Raw genomic sequence first — 17,259 nt, forward strand, 5'->3', positions numbered from 1 at the left:
TTATGGAGGGCATGGATGGATTGGGATTGTGCTGATTTTGCAGTGTTTTTCGATTTTTTTGTGCTCTATAACTGAACTGATGTTCCTCTGTCTTCCATTTTTTTTAGGTGCACAAGACTCAAGAGAACCACCAGTGCCAGGAAGAAGTCCTGCAGCGGTGTGTGTGTGCAGCATAACGTCACGCGACGTCACGTCTGGCCTCAGACAACTCTACAATTCGTGCAACTGCGGCCTGCTGTCTGACCTGCTCTGAAGAAGATGGCCCCGCCCCCAAAGAAAGTTCTCCGTAGCTTCTCTAGCAAGAAAGTTGCTAGTAAGGAGCAGAAGAAGCAAGTTACCAAGGAGGCTGGTGTGCCACCCGCCACTTTTTTTGGGAGCAAAAAAAAAAGTACGCCTGCAGCAGCAGGATCTGCTGGGGACCAAGCTGAGAGCAGCACCCCTGCTCCATTGGGTTCAGTGCCTCCACCACCACGCCAACTTAAGTCAAAGCCCTTGAGTGCTTCAGAGGCAGTCAGTGTACTTCTCCAATCACCATCGACCAGTGATGTTGGCTCATCGCAAGAAAGTAGCAGCAATGTCCCTGAATCAACACAGGTTGTTGTAACTCATCTGACAAGTGTTGAACAACCACAGCCGCAACAACAACACCATGTGCAAGTACACGCCCAAGTACATGTGGAAGGAGAGGCAGCAAAAGGAGATGCGCAAGCAAAGGTGCATGGAGGTTCACAAGTGCCCACAATAGTTGTTCCTCCCGAAGTAGGGGCACATTTGGAAATCGACAATGAAGCCGAGGTATCATTGGAAGCCACTCCTCCTGATGATCATTCATTGTCTTCCACATCCCTAGCAAGGAAAAGATCAAGGGGGGTGTCTACATCTTCTTCAAGCCCACCTCGTTCTGATGCAAGTGATCTGTCTTGGGAACCACAACTGCGGTCTGACAGTGAGGCACACCATGATCTGACACCGGTACCTAAGCGTAAAAGGAAGGTCGTCCAAAAACTCAAACCTATGGAGTGTGATGAGGCTCAACAAGAAGTGACAGATACTGCTGGTGATGAAGCCTCTCACGATGACGACGAGCCAGTCATCACAAAGGTCACTGCAGCCCCACCGGGCATGCAGCAAAGAGACATTTTGACCCTATCCCGAGAAGCTGCTGAGCGTGATGATGATGTCGGCGAGGAGGCAATGGAAATGGAATCATTAGATTTGGAGTTAAGTAGTACACCAAAACCTACCGCTTCCATATTTCTTCGCAAGAAGGTACCCACCTCGTCCTCGACCTCAATTCGTGGTGGTGAAAGTGCAAAACGTACTGAAGTTCGGCAATCCACATCCTCCACTTCATCTGTCATTAGCAGCAGGACCACCACCACCAGTATCGCCGCCTCCTCCGGCCCCCGAAGACATTTCAAGTCTCCAGTTTGGGACTTCTTTAGTGTTTGCCCAAAAAAGGAAAACGTAGCCATTTGTAGCCTTTGTAAGCTTCGATTTAGTCGTGGTAAGCTTGGTTCTAACTATGGTACCGGAGGCCAGAGAGGTCATCTTGAGAGAAGGCACGCTGTCCAATGGTTTCCGCACCTAGAGGCGGTCAAGAAAGCCGGAATTGCACGTAATGAAAACGTTGATTTGTCATCTGCTGATGACGAGGAGGTAGAAGAAGACGATTCAAACACTTCACTTACACCCAGTTCCCATGTCAGCAGCACACCCCATGGGAGCCACACTAAGAGTGTGGGAGAGAGTGAGACATCAATGCGGAAAAGTTCATCAGCGAGCGTAACTGGGTCGAAGAGATCATCATCATCCCGTAAATCATTGGTCCAGGGCAACATTAAAAAGATGTTGTTTACAGAAGCGCAATATGAACGCAACCACCCAATGACCCGTCTGTATAACACTAAGCTGGCTAAAATGCTAGCTCTGGACCTTCTCCCTTTTTCTTTTGTAGAAGGGGTTGGTTTTCTAGAATTAGTGACAGCGCTCTGCCCTAAATGGAAGGTTCCTAGCCGGTTCTATTTTGCCCGAGTTGCGGTTCCAGCACTACATGAAGATGTTCTGGAGGTGATTGGGGCAGCTTTGCAGAAGAGCGCTGTTCACACTATACATCTGACAACAGACATGTGGACCAGTGGCGCAGGCGCTGATTACATGTGCATCACTGCACACTGGGTCTCTTTTTCAGGGGCTGAAGCAAAGCTAAACTCAGGTGTTGACACTAACATTGTTTTTAAAGGTGCTCGGAAACATGCAACACTAGCCATGTTTGGTTTGGAGAAACGTCACACAGCAGAAAACATTTTGGATGTCTTTAACACAAAGGTCCTTAACTGGCTGTCCCCACTAAAACGCAAGGTTGGTTATGTTTCCACGGACAATGGCTCCAATATAGTTAAGGCCATGAGGGACGGTTACTATTTCAGAGTGCCGTGTTTGGCGCACTGTATAAACCTGGTTGTCCAAAAATTCTTGGGTAATAAACGCAGTGCAGCGTACAGTGTATTGGAGAACTGCCGAAAAATTTGCAAGCATTTCAGGCATTCTTTTAAGGCCCGGAAGCAGCTGAGGAGCATGCTATATCAATGTCAAATGCCAGTGAAAGCACTCATCCAGGAGGTGGTAACACGTTGGAACTCAACCTTCTACATGCTTGAGCGTCTGTATGAGCAGTATACGCAACTCGATCAATATTTCTTGAAAGAGGGTATAGAGGAGCTGAGGATGGGTGGGCCGCAATGGAACATAGTTGAAAGCCTAACACGCATGCTTCGTCCTTTTGAGGTCTTCACGCGTGCAGTCAGCAAGGAGGACTCTAATTTGGGAAAAGCTATCCCATTGTTGTACATGCTGGAGGACCAACTGAAGGAGGTGTGTTCTGTGTTTGGAAAAGATGACAAAAAAAAAGACTCTTTGCTTCTGGCTGAGCAATTATTAGAGCTCCTACAAGGTGATGAACGTCTTAAAAAGATCCACTCAGAACAGCATTACATTTGTGCTACTATTCTGGATCCACGCTACAAAAAGGCGCTGGCAGGCAGAGCATTCTTTCCTTTTGGTGATGAAGATGTTACAAAGTACAAACGTTGGCTAGCCTTGTCAGCCAAGAAGTTTGAAACAGAACGGCTGGAAATTGAAGGAAATGGCAGTACATCAGCAGGCCATCCCCAGTCAAAACAATCCACTTCTGCACCTGTGGCTGTGGCACAAGTGACCTCTCAGCCGTTAAAGACACCGGCAACCGGATCATCTGCACGAAAGACAACAGAAACATTGGAGGCTGAAGAGGATTGGCTAGCTCTGCGTGGGTTTGGTTCTCAAAAGGTCAGAGGCACAGCAAGAGCTACGCAAAGTGGAGGAACCTTGGAGGAGGACCTTGAGTCGATGGTGAAGGACTATCTGAATGACTCCACAGAGGTCTATGTTAATTCTGACCCATTGGCGTATTGGCATGGGAAAAAAGAATTGTGGCCACAGCTCACCAACCTGGCTTTAAACTACTTGTCTTGCCCACTCGCAAGTGTGTCTTCTGAACGGGTTTTCAGTGCGGCTGGTGGGATTGTAACTCCCAAACGGAGCCGCCTCTCGCCCAAAAATGTGGAGAGGTTAACAATGATCAAGATGAATCAGCACCTCATACCACCAGATTTCAGAGTACGAGAGAGCGTGCCGGATGAAGAGGAGGTGGCCAGCAACATAGATGAGGGAATTTCTACTCTGTCAGGTGGCACTGACCTCACCCTGGCTGAATTCGCAGAGTATGATGACGAAGCCTTATTCTTATTCCTGGACCGTGATACCGACTTCGAGCCCTGAAAATGAGACAACGAATCAATAACTTTCTTTTTCATCCTTATTCACTTTTATTCCTGTGTGTCTGTCTTTCTTTGTTGTGCACAGTTAATATAATTCAAACTTTAATCAGATAATCACAAAAACAAGCCCATCAGCAGAACTGTCTTCACTTGTTTGCTAATTTATTTGAAGGTGCCGCAGTCTGCATTCCTCAGGTTCACAAGTTCAGAAGAACATGCTCCTCTATCCTCCTCCTCCAGACTCCTATTTCCATCAAAGCAGAGGGCTGGTTTACGCCCAATGAAGAAAGACTCAGCACTTGTGGGGGTGTTGTTCTACCTCTATGCAGGTGAGTTGACGGGTCTGGGGCCATTGCTGGGAAGCACTAAAAGTGGTTTGGACCAAATCCGAGGCGGAAATTTTTTTGTGTTTTTGATGACTTGCTTGCCTTTGAGGTGCTCTTAGGGGGGGTTCCGTCTGTTTGTGGGTGAGTTTCGTGGTCTGAGAGCATTGCTGGGACACTCTAATCTTGATTGTGGGACACCCCCGCGCCGCACGGCCACCAGCTGCTGCGTGTGCCCCTTGCCTGCCCTCTGCCTCGCTGCCGCCTCGTTTCTGCCTCGTTTGCCGGCTGCCGCCGCTGCGAGTGCTTTTTGCCCTGTTTTGTCAGTTATTTGTGCTTGCCTTTTTCTGTGTTTTACTCTGTTTTTTTCCCGTTTTCACCGCTAATTTGTGCTTGTTTGGAATTTAACGTGCCTGCTCTCCTTCCTTGTTGTCCGCCTACCGCGCCGCCCCCCGCCCTCCCTTCCCGCCACCGCCGCTTGTCCCCGCCCCTTTTTCTTCTGTAACCCTCCCCGCTCCCGCCTCCCAGCTGCCCCGCCCACCCGCGCACTTCGCCTTAAATGGCGACCGTGCGAACGCGCAGCGGTCACGCGCAGCGGGCGCGCCGATTGTGCGCCGAAGGCGCGCCAAAGGTAAGCCCGTCTGCGCCCGTCCGCGACCGGATCGCGACCAGCGCCAGGACCCCTGGCCCCCGAAGAGCCCGACCGACCCGCCTGACGTACTCAGCCGCCACCCTCATCGCTCTCAACACCGGCCGACTCCCTGATTGCCACCAAGCCACTCCAAGACGCACCCACGGACCGTTCAGCTGCCACGCCTGCAAGTTCTCCTGCATCCGGACCAGCCCCGCACCAGCACCCGCCAAGGCGAACTCCAGCAGCACCCACCTCAAGTGCATCCTGCTCAACACCCGCTCCGTCCACAGACACGCCATCGAACTCTGGAACCTTCTAGACGCCACAGCCCCTGACGTTGCCTTCCTCACGGAGACCTGGATGAACGCCTCTTCAGCTCCCGACATCGCCATCGCCATCCCAGAGGGCTACAAGATCGTCCGGAGGGACCGAAACGCCAACCAGATGGGAGGAGGCATCGCCATCATCCACAGGAACACCATCCGTCTCACGACCAGCACCGACAACACCCTGACCAGCGCCGAACACCTGCATTTCCAGATCCACACCAACCCGAACACCACCCTCAGAGGCACCCTGATCTACCGACCCCCGGGACCACGCACACAATTCAGCGAGGACATCGCCGACTTCGTCAGCCCGCACGCCCTCCCCTCCGCTGACTACATCCTCCTGGGAGACCTCAACTTCCACCTGGAGAACAACAACGACCACAACACCAGCACCCTGCTCGACAACCTCGCCAACCTGGGACTCAAGCAACTGGTGTCCACCCCCACCCACCTCGCCGGACACACACTCGACGCCGTCTTCTCATCCAGCACAGACATCGACTTCAGCCACGCCACAGAGCTTCAATGGACGGACCACAGCTGTGTCCACTTCACCTTCAAGAGAACGACGACCCACCACCACCAGCAACAGGCCGCCCGCAGAAGCTGGAACAAGATCACAGCAGACCAGCTCGCCACCTCCCTGAGCCAACACCCTCCTGCCAGCTCAGCGAACCCCAGCCAGGCCGCCGATAACATCACGAAGTGGATCAGCAACTGCGCGGACGAACTCGCCCCGCTGAGGACCCCGCCTAGCAGACCCGGCAGCAAGAAGGCCCCATGGTTCACCGACGAACTCAAGAGCTCCAAGAAGAACTGCCGAGCCCTCGAGAAAGTCTGGAAAAGGGATCCGACACCGGACAACAGGACCTCCTACAAACTTGCCACCCGGAAACACCACCAGCTGATCCGCGCCGCCAAGAGAACAGCATTCAAGGACCGGTTGGACAATAACGCACACAACAGCAAGGAACTCTTCAACATCGTGAAAGAGCTCTCCAACCCCAACGCAGGAAACAACGACATCACCCCATCACAAGACCTCTGCAACTCCCTCGCCGCCTACTTCCACAACAAGATCACAGACATACACAGCAGTTTCAACAACCAACCAACGCACACCACGACCGACCAGCCACCCCCCGCCACCACCACCCTCCACGCCTGGACCCCGATCAGCACAGAAGACACCATCCGCACGATGAACTCAATCCACTCCGGATCACCAACCGACCCCTGCCCTCACCACATCTTCAACAAGGCCGACGCTGTCATCGCACCCCACCTGCGAGACATCATCAACACATCCTTCGACACCGCCATCTTCCCCGAGAGCTGGAAACACGCCGAACTCAACGCTCTACTCAAGAAACCAACAGCGGACCCCACCGATCTCAAGAATTACCGCCCCATCTCGCTTCTCCCGTTTCCAGCCAAAGTCATCGAGAAGACCGTCAACAAGCAGATGGCCGCCTTCCTCGAGACGAACGGATCCCTCGACCCCTCACAGTCCGGCTTCCGAGCCAAACACAGCACCGAGACCGCCCTCATCGCCGCCACCGATGACATCCGAGCCCTGATGGACAATGGAGAAACAGCGGCCCTCATCCTCCTAGACCTCTCCGCGGCATTCGACACGGTCTGCCACCGCACCCTAATACGGCGCCTCAGCAACATCGGAATCCAGGACAAGGCGCTGGAATGGATCATCTCCTTCCTCGACGGAAGAACACAGCGAGTCCGCCTACCACCATACAAGTCAGAGGCCTCCGAAGTCATCTGCGGCGTCCCCCAAGGATCATCCCTGAGCCCCACCCTCTTCAACGTCTACATGAGCCCCCTCGCGGCCATCGTACGCAAACACCACCTCAGCATCATCTCCTACGCCGACGACACCCAGCTGATCCTCTCCCTGACCAACAACCCCGCCGCCGCCAGAGCCAACCTACACGAAGGGATGAAAGAGGTAGCCGAGTGGATGACGACCAGCCGCCTGAAACTGAACTCGGACAAGACGGAGGTCCTCATCCTGGGCTCCTCGCCCTCCGCCTGGGACGACTCCTGGTGGCCTCCCGCCCTGGGCACCGCACCCAAACCGACAGACCATGCACGAAACCTGGGCTTCATCCTGGACTCCTCCCTCTCCATGACCAGGCAAGTCAACAGCGTCTCCTCAGCGTGCTTCAACATCCTACGCATGCTACGGAAGATCTTCTGGTGGATCCCCACAGAGACCAGGAAGACCGTCACCCAGGCCCTCGTCACCAGCCGACTGGACTACGGCAACGCCCTCTACGCCGGGACCACCGCCAAGCTCCAGAAGAGACTCCAGCGGATCCAAAACGCCTCAGCCAGACTCATCCTCGACATCCCACGATCCAGCCACATCTCCGGACATCTGAGAGACCTGCACTGGCTCCCCATCAACAAGAGAATCACCTTCCGCCTCCTCACCCACGCACACAAAGCCCTACACGACCAAGGCCCGAGCTACCTCAACAGCCGAGTCAACTTCTACGCTCCCAAACGCCACCTCCGATCAGCCAACCACGCCCTCGCCGCCGTCCCCCGCATCCGAAGAGCGACTACAGGAGGAAGGTCCTTCTCCTACCTGGCCGCCAAGACCTGGAACTCCCTCCCGTCCGACCTGCGCCTGACCCAAGACCACCTCTCCTTCAGGAAGAAGCTGAAGACCTGGCTGTTCGAGCAGTAGCGGCACCCCCCCCCCCCAGCGCCTTGAGACCCTACGGGTATGTAGCGCGCTTTATAAGTGTCACTGATTGATTGATTGATTGATTGATTGCATTTGCTTTTCAGGAAATCCGTCGTGCCAACCCCGACTTATGGCCTAGCTACGCAGCGCGTTTGGACCGAAGGCCCAGAAATATTGCAAGTATGAGATTTTGCTTTTGGCCTGTTTGGGGGTGTTATGCTTCTTGGCGGGTGGGTTGCCGGGTCTTGGGGCATTCCTGGGAAGGTCTAATACCGGGTAGAAGTGGTTGGGACAAAATCCAGGCCGATTTTTTTTGGGGCTATTTCTGACATTTTGCTCTATGTAGCGTTTTCGGGGGCCTGTTTGGGGGCTTCCTGGTGTTTGTGGGTGAGTTTCGTGGTCTGGGAGCACTGCTGGGACACTCTAATCTTGATTGCATTTGCTTTTCAGGAAATCCGTCGTGCCAACCCCGACTTATGGCCTAGCTACGCAGCGCGTTTGGACCGAAGGCCCAGAAATATTGCAAGTATGAGATTTTGCTTTTGGCCTGTTTGGGGGTGTTATGCTTCTTGGCGGGTGGGTTGACGGGTCTTGGGGCATTCCTGGGAAGGTCTAATACCGGGTAGAAGTGGTTGGGACAAAATCCAGGCCGATTTTTTTTTTGGCTATTTCTGACATTTTGCTCTATGTAGCGTTTTCGGGGGCCTGTTTGGGGGGCTTCCTGGTGTTTGCGGGTGAGTTTCGTGGTCTGGGAGCACTGCTGGGACACTCTAATCTTGATTGCATTTGCTTTTCAGGAAATCCGTCGTGCCAACCCCGACTTATGGCCTAGCTACGCAGCGCGTTTGGACCGAAGGCCCAGAAATATTGCAAGTATGAGATTTTGCTTTTGGCCTGTTTGGGGGTGTTATGCTTCTTGGCGGGTGGGTTGACGGGTCTTGGGGCATTCCTGGGAAGGTCTAATACCGGGTAGAAGTGGTTGGGACAAAATCCAGGCCGATTTTTTTTTGGGCTATTTCTGACATTTTGCTCTATGTAGCGTTTTCGGGGGCCTGTTTGGGGGGCTTCCTGGTGTTTGTGGGTGAGTTTCGTGGTCTGGGAGCACTGCTGGCTATATATACTTTACTTTGCAAGAGGTTTGAAGCAAATCCATGGTGGCAGAGGGGACTTAGGGCCTAGCTGCAGAGCGCGCGCGGAGTTATTTGGGAAATTTGTGAAAAATTGACTAAGTCCCCATTTTTGTACTTTTGCTCTTTGGCTGTTTGGGGGTCTTCTACTCGTCTTCTCCTGGGTTGACGGCTCTGGGGCCATTGCTGGGAAGCTCTAATACCGGATAAAAGTGTTTTGGACCAAATCCCAGGCGGAATTTTTTTTGTGTTTTTGATGACTTGCTTGCCTTTGAGGTGCTCTTAGGGGGGGTTCCGTCTGTTTGCGGGTGAGTTTCGTGGTCTGGGAGCACTGCTGGGACACTCTAATCTTGATTGCATTTGCTTTTCAGGAAATCCGTCGTGCCAACCCCGACTTATGGCCTAGCTACGCAGCGCGTTTGGACCGAAGGCCCAGAAATATTGCAAGTATGAGATTTTGCTTTTGGCCTGTTTTGGGGTGTTATGCTTCTTGGCGGGTGGGTTGACGGGTCTTGGGGCATTCCTGGGAAGGTCTAATACCGGGTAGAAGTGGTTGGGACAAAATCCAGGCCGATTTTTTTTTTGGCTATTTCTGACATTTTGCTCTATGTAGCGTTTTCGGGGGCCTGTTTGGGGGGCTTCCTGGTGTTTGTGGGTGAGTTTTGTGGTCTGGGAGCACTGCTGGCTATATATACTTTACTTTGCAAGAGGTTTGAAGCAAATCCATGGTGGCAGAGGGGACTTAGGGCCTAGCTGCAGAGCGCGCGCGGAGTGATTTGGGAAATTTGTGAAAAATTGACTAAGTCCCCATTTTTGTACTTTTGCTCTTTGGCTGTTTGGGGGTCTTCTACTCGTCTTCTCCTGGGTTGACGGCTCTGGGGCCATTGCTGGGAAGCTCTAATACCGGATAAAAGTGTTTTGGACCAAATCCCAGGCAGAATTTTTTTTGTGTTTTTGATGACTTGCTTGCCTTTGAGGTGCTCTTAGGGGGGGTTCCGTCTGTTTGCGGGTGAGTTTCGTGGTCTGGGAGCACTGCTGGGACACTCTAATCTTGATTGCATTTGCTTTTCAGGAAATCCGTCGTGCCAACCCCGACTTATGGCCTAGCTACGCAGCGCGTTTGGACCGAAGGCCCAGAAATATTGCAAGTATGAGATTTTGCTTTTGGCCTGTTTGGGGGTGTTACGCTTCTTGGCGGGTGGGTTGCCGGGTCTTGGGGCATTCCTGGGAAGGTCTAATACCGGGTAGAAGTGGTTGGGACAAAATCCGCGTGGAAAAGCCTTTAGTTTTGGCACTTTTTGTAACTTAGGGTTCGTTAGGGTTAGCCCTAGCAGCAGGATTGCATGTGTTTCGGGGTGTTCTAGATTTTTCAAACTGAGTTCTGGGGTCTTAGAGCACTCGTGAGAATGTGTAATTTTGGTTGCAAGTCATTTGAAGAAAATCCATGGTGGGAAAGGGGGGATTTGGCATAGTTAAAGAAAGCCTTTGCCACTATTCTTAACTTAGGGTTCGTTAGGGTTAGCAGTATTTCTATTGCATGTGTTTGAGTGGGGGGGATTTCGAGTCTTGGAGCGATGCTGGCTATGGCTACTTTTGCTTGGTTGCTTGCAAGTGGTTTGAATGCAATCCACGGTGGGTAATGGGTAATTAGGGTACTTCGGCCTACTTTTACTTTCAAAGTAAGTTTTGTCACCAGTTTTCTGCTAGGCCTCGTTTTTTGAGATTTGATTTGGGGTCTTCTACATTTTTGCGACTGGCTTTAGTAAGGGTCTGGGTGGGAGCACTGCTAGGAAGATCTAATTTTGTTCTAAAACACAGTTTACAGTACACCTAGCTTGAGGGGCAAGATCCGCTACATTAATTTGCCCATACTTATTTATCCTTCAAAAGGTGACTCAGAGTACGCACTTTCAAAAACATTGTACTGTCTACTAGGAAAAACAAATTGTGACTTTTTGCACTCCACAGCCTACATACCTTATATTTATTTATCAGTGGTGTTGTAATATTATATCACTTCCTGTTTTTCGTTGAATAATTACAGGCCGGGTTTCAGTCTCTGCAATGGGGAAAAAAGGATGGAGTCAGGCTTCACAGTAGCGAGCCACAATTCAGCATCAGGCAGGCAGTGGACAGGGTGTCTTCTGGTGACCAACATCGGTGGACGAAGCGTCGGCTGCAATGGAGGAGTGCCGCTAATAGGAGGATTTTTTTTCTGCGGGCAACTTACTTACCACTTCCAACAGGACCACTACAACCACATAGATACAGTATCCCTTGCCTTTTTCTCTGACTGTGACTGCATTTCTTGGCTCTCTCTCGGCTTCTACATTGATCCCTTAACACATCACTTAGTCCACTCCACTATCTGCACCACACATAGTCATTTGTAAGTGCTCCTACGTAATTCGCAAGTCGCAGCACGCCCCAGGCCGTAGAGGACTGGGATGGCCCCAATGATGAAGCATGTCACCAAGGGGCAACCCTGGTGAGTGAGGGGACACCTAGAAAAAAAGCAATTTCTCCTTTTCTATCTACTATACCTTCTGTCAGGTTACGCAGCCCCTAAGCGCCTACCGTACTATGAAACTACATTTCCCATGAGTAGGCGGGAGACTTGCAGACTATTTAGTGAGACTATATGAGAGTACCCTTGTATGTTAGGACAGCACTTCACTGATGCCTGTCTTGTCTTCTGTTACAGGTATCCTTTCCCTGCTGACCCTACCTTTACCCATCCACATTTTTTATTTTAGTTTGTTATTTTTCTCCCCCGCCTAATGCCTCGAACACCCTGTGTTTACACTTCTGGGTGTTGGTGACATTTGGAGGTGGAACCATATTTGCATCGACTGGATCACGGGGAGTAAACCTGACACCTTCCAGACCAACCCCATTGAGTGTTGTTGTGAATGGATTTATAGTGACCAGCAAGGCTCTCGGGTATCTGGCTACAGAGACCTTATGTTGAATATCGTTATCAATAATTCCACACAGGCCCTGTACTGTCGCATTCTTTCTTTCCACAGTTGTCGATGATATATTCTTACTCTGCTTGACAAAGAACCATTGCTAATGTGAAAGAACTTCAACCGAATTAGTAGTTATACTTTACCATTTGTTAGGCTACAATGTGGCACTGCTCTACTGTACTTCTGTCACCTGCTATATTCTCAGTTGTACCGTTGAATTGCTCAGGAGGACAAACCAGATTTCATTTTCTTTTTTTTCATAGGCATGCAACTGCCACTGTGTCACACCACTAGTACCACCGCTATGAGGAAATTTTATCCGACCAAGATTGCCAACGTTATTCGGTGTTTCCCGTGGAGCCAGCCCTGGGTCTAGCCGTACTTTCAAACACAAATTACAGGTAAGATAAGCGTTTGGTGGTTTGGGGGTATAATGGAGTACTTAGTGTTGAAAACATTTGGGCATTTACACTTAAAGGAAGAAAATGGAACTAAACTTTCAGGAAAACAGTCAACGATAAACCCCCACCCACCAGGCAAGCAGTAAAAAACAGGTATGCTCAGATAAAGTTTGAAAAAGTATATTTATATCCCTAACAAAATAATCTCCCGCAAGACCCTCCCTAACCCCAACGATTGTCCTTCAAAAGTCCCCAAAAACCCAACTCCCAATTCTCACCCCCCAAAAGTCTCTAAAAAAGGGGCAAGGGACACTATGGGTGGATGCTGTTAACTTTTTGGGCCAGGGCATCATGCTCCTCGCGGAGCAAGGCGAGCTCCTGCTGAAGGCGGGACACCATCAGGGTAGTGCGGCGCAGGCGTGCCTTCACTGCCTTGCAGGTGCAAGGCCTGTGAGAGGCAGCTGTTGGCCTTGCTGCTCGGCGGTGGCGTTTGCCTTTGGCAGCCCGGCTCAGTCTCGGTGGACCACTGTGCTGGGTGGCAGCCCGTGGGGCCACGGAGGCAGATGCAGACGACGTTGTTGTAGTTGTCGACTGCACACTTTCCACGTCCTCCAGGGCCACCAGCCGCCGATATTCCGTAACAGTGGCCTTGATCCTCCGTTGCCGGGCCGCTCTAGCCAGCTCCTTCCTCCTTGTTCGTTTGGAAGGAGAACCTATATGAAGAAAGAAAGACATAGTCTGTAACCAATGCTCTTTAAGATTAACTCAATCATTCATCAGAAATTTGTGCTGCAGTACAACTAGCAACTTGCAAGCGCATTACATAACTATTGAGGCCAGTATCTATCTAACCTCACACTTCTTCATCCTTGCTCTAACATTAGTGGGAGTTTAAGGAACAAATTCTACGAGCACTGTGGACTTCCATTGGAGTCGACTATGAAAGTACACCAGTCTTATTCTTCTTCTTATCTCTTGTTTTGGAAAATTGGTACGTTATTTTCTGCAAGCCGGCATAATGCCAGCGCGGTAAACTTGCACCCGAGAAAAAGAGACGCACGCCATGAGGAGTGACCTAGACTTGCGTTGCCGTTGCGTTACTGTACCCGTCCAGTACATGCAGGTGGTGAATCTCTTACTTTTCTATTACGGGTGGCACTGAGAATACTCTGTTACAACTCAAGGGCTACTGCTTAATTAATTTAACTTTCACCCTACAGTGGAAATGAGTACTAGAAATGGAAAATTGAAGAAGATAAATAATCTGATTATCTATCACTTCACATGGGATGTTTTTGCTTATATATGGGATGACTTTAGGTGCTTTGCTTTTTATTGAGTGACCAGTGATACATCCACACATGAATGACTGAGTACTACTAAACTTATTAAGAGAGGTAGGGAGTGGCCACCATAATAACCGGATCTATGCAGTGCTTGCAATACAAACTACTGCTACTATTTATGGTAGTATTTGGACAAAATTAAAAGTTCTTTTCCTTGCCTTTCCTACACTGGAACGGACGTGCGGGTGCAGTGTTACATGCTCTTCAAAGTTACACTTAGTTCATCCACTGACCATCTACTCTCTCTAGATCATGGGTACTCACAAACTTTCTCTCAGGGGCTACATTTACAGTGTAGTTTGGGGCCGAGGGCCGCACTGGTGGGGGCGGAGTCAGAGGGGGCGGGGCTAAAGCAAAACGATAACTTGTGACCATGAGGTTGCACACAGGTCCCTGCAGCAGATGCCCTCATCCACTGAGCCACCAGACCCAGCATTTACATACATCTCTCTCCCTCCTGCTCTCCCTCCTGCCCTCCCTCCATCTCTCTCTCCCTCCAGCCCTCCCTCTCCCTCCCCCTCTGTCATCTCACTGTGTGTGTGTCTATCTGTGTCAGCCTTCAGCCCGGGTTGAGACCGCTTCCTCAACGCGCACACACAGACAACAACACCAAAGTACTTAACAGGTCTTTAAAAGACCATTAACATATTATTGAGGCTTTGTTTGTTTTAGCGCCCCTGCTTCTCCACCCTGACAATCACTGCTTGCCCGGCCCCACAGAGCAGAGGCTTTGTTCTATTTCACCTCTTTGTGGCCTTGCATCTCCACTCTGCTCTGTGGGGGCCGGGGGAGCAGTGATTGTCAGAGTGGAGATGCAGGGGCGCTAACAGGTGAAATACAAAAAAGCCTCTGCTCTGTGGGGGCCGGGGGAGCAGTGATTGTCTGCAAGGTCTGCGCACCGCCAACAAAGGCTTGCCGGGCCACCACCGGCCCGCGGGCCGTACTAGGAGTACCCCTGCTCTAGATACACATATGCTATCTAAGAGTCAGATAGTAGCATGATCCAGGTATATGGACACATACAGTTTCTGTGTCACCCACCCAGGCTGTTGTCCTTCCACCCATCATTGCTTCATCATTCACCCAGCCATGCATCTCATATTCTTGCCTTCCCAGCTAGTCTTCAATCTCAATAAGTAAGGAATATATAAGAGCTTACCTCTGGCCGCCACCACCACCGTCTCAACTCTCACAGCTGCCGCCTCCTCCCCTGAAGAATCGCCCTCCGCCTCCGTGTCGAGCACCACCACCTCCACACTGGCCCCGCCACCAGATGTTCCACCTACAAAGTACATTTAAGAATGTTAGAATAAAGCACTCACTAGTCACTAGTATTTGGTCTAGGAATGAAGACATGTGAAAACAATGTAATTTGTGACTGTCTACGTTAAAGTTAAAAAAAATGTCCCTTTTTCCAGGGAAGGTTGTCTTGCTGCACTTTTTGGCACAACTGATGAAGGCTGTTTTTTTAACACGCACCATTTTTCTCCACACAGACAGAAGATGGACTTCTAACAACAAGATCAAGTTGAAACCAGGTGAGAGCTCGGCTCGACCACAAGAAATGTCTTCAATTAATCGTCAGCACTAACCACTTTTCCATTATCAGTTAAACGTTTAGTTTTATTATGACTTCATTTTAATAAATGTGTTTACTTTTAATAAAGCTTTTAAACTTAAATACAATCTGTGTTTTTTGGTCCAGACTAGAGTGACTGAGCGAAAGGTTTTGCAAATTTTGCAAGCATGAGTCCAGATAGAACACTTCAAAAGACATTATGGACAATCCCAGAGGACTGCACTAAGTTGATAGAGCTATTGCTGACTAGAATCATGGGAGTTTCGCCAACCGTGCAATCTTAGTTAGCTACACAGACAGACTAATAAGAATAATCTAGTAATACCACAGGGAGTCATAGTAGAGGCAGGATAAGAATTTAGATACAGTCTACAAGAAGAGCAAAGACAATTTTGAAAAAAGTCAAATGAGGAACGCTAGGAAAAATAGGTACTAGTCTAAAATGAAAACTTACTGGGGCCAGCAGAGGAGCCCTCGCCTGCCCGAACCTGGCCCTGTGGATGAACAGCATCCGCCGCCTGCTGCTCCTGTGTCCTCCTCTCGCCCCTGGGGGGAGCTGACGTACAACATGAAAGAAAGAACAGAAAACATGGATGATTGTTGCTTGTCAATGTCAACCAAATCAAACATTTCAAAAGAACAATAACAAAATATTTCTGCGAAATTATATTGATTATGGTTACTTTTCATTTATTTGCGGACCTGTGACTTCGAAAGTCACGTAACTCACTAAACAAAGTACTGAAACGTTCACCTAGGACTGGCAGGCAGCAGTCCGCAGGCAAGACGCAAAGTGACAGACAAACTCCATTGTGATTTCAGTCAGATCAGTGACAACACTAACAGTTGCCTGCTACATTACCAGTCATTTAAATAGTCAAACTATCAATCCACCGCCACTATTTTTCTTATTGTCAGGGTTACAAAGGAAGGGGCAGATTTAAGCCCTTGCGGCTCTTTTGCGCCGTTCTTGCGTGACTTTTGTGACGCAGCAGCTAAACAAAAAAGGGCGCCATGGTGCGGCGTATAATATTATAACAACGTGACGCATTTGGGAGATGCATCCCGTTATAAAGCCCTGCGCCATCAGGGGGCGTTCCGGCGCAAGGGAGGGCATTCCTGCGCTGGAACACATCCTAATAGTGGCTGAGGGAAATCTACAAAATATCAATCAGTCACCTTTAGGACAATGATGCGTCACACAAACCCTGCACCTGCTTGAAGCAGACGTACGGCTTGACCCAGCATTGGGGAGATAGGGTACCCCAGAGCATTGATGGAGCTGCGCCATCGTTGCGACGCAACTCCAGCAGTAAAGCTTCGGTGACGTTTTGGGCCCATGGTGCGCCGCATTGCAAATACGGCGCACCATGTTTGGTGGTGGTAGCGGGCCGCACAATTAATGGCGCATCCCTGCTACTTTGCAGGGATGCGACGGTAATTGCAATTCTGCCCCTTAGGGGCATACTTACTTACGCGTTCTGGCGCATCTCCAGAGATGCGCCAGATCAAATGCGTCACGCAAAACTACCCTTGCGACACGGCAGATGTGCCTCATTTACAATGCGGCGCGCCCTGGCGCAAGGGTAGGCACTTGCGTGAGGCATCTCGTCACGTAAGAGCGGCGCATCGCTGGAGTCACGTCGCCAACGCAATGCAACTCCAGTAATGCTCAGGGCCACCCAATACTTAACATGCTGTGTCAGTCCTTTCGCCTGCTTCGAGCAGACATAAGGAATTGAATTGACGTAGCAGCGTCGCAGAAGTGCCTGCGTTAAATCTTGTACATTTCACGCAGGCAATTTTGCGAGGCGCACAGCCGCTGGACCGCGGCGCCCACCCTGCGTACTAGGAACGCACCCATTGTGGTGCAGGCCCATGGCTTTATAACATGACGCATCTCCCTAGATGCGTCATGCTGTAAATGACTCGCAGGGATGCGGCACGTTTACGCCGCTGTTGCGTCACGCAAGGCAACGTAAACGTGGCGCAAGGGGCTTGTAAATGTAATCTG

This window comes from Lissotriton vulgaris, chromosome 3_1 (genome assembly GCF_964263255.1).
Source record: "Lissotriton vulgaris chromosome 3_1, aLisVul1.2, whole genome shotgun sequence".
Classification (NCBI taxonomy): Eukaryota; Metazoa; Chordata; class Amphibia; order Caudata; family Salamandridae; genus Lissotriton; species Lissotriton vulgaris.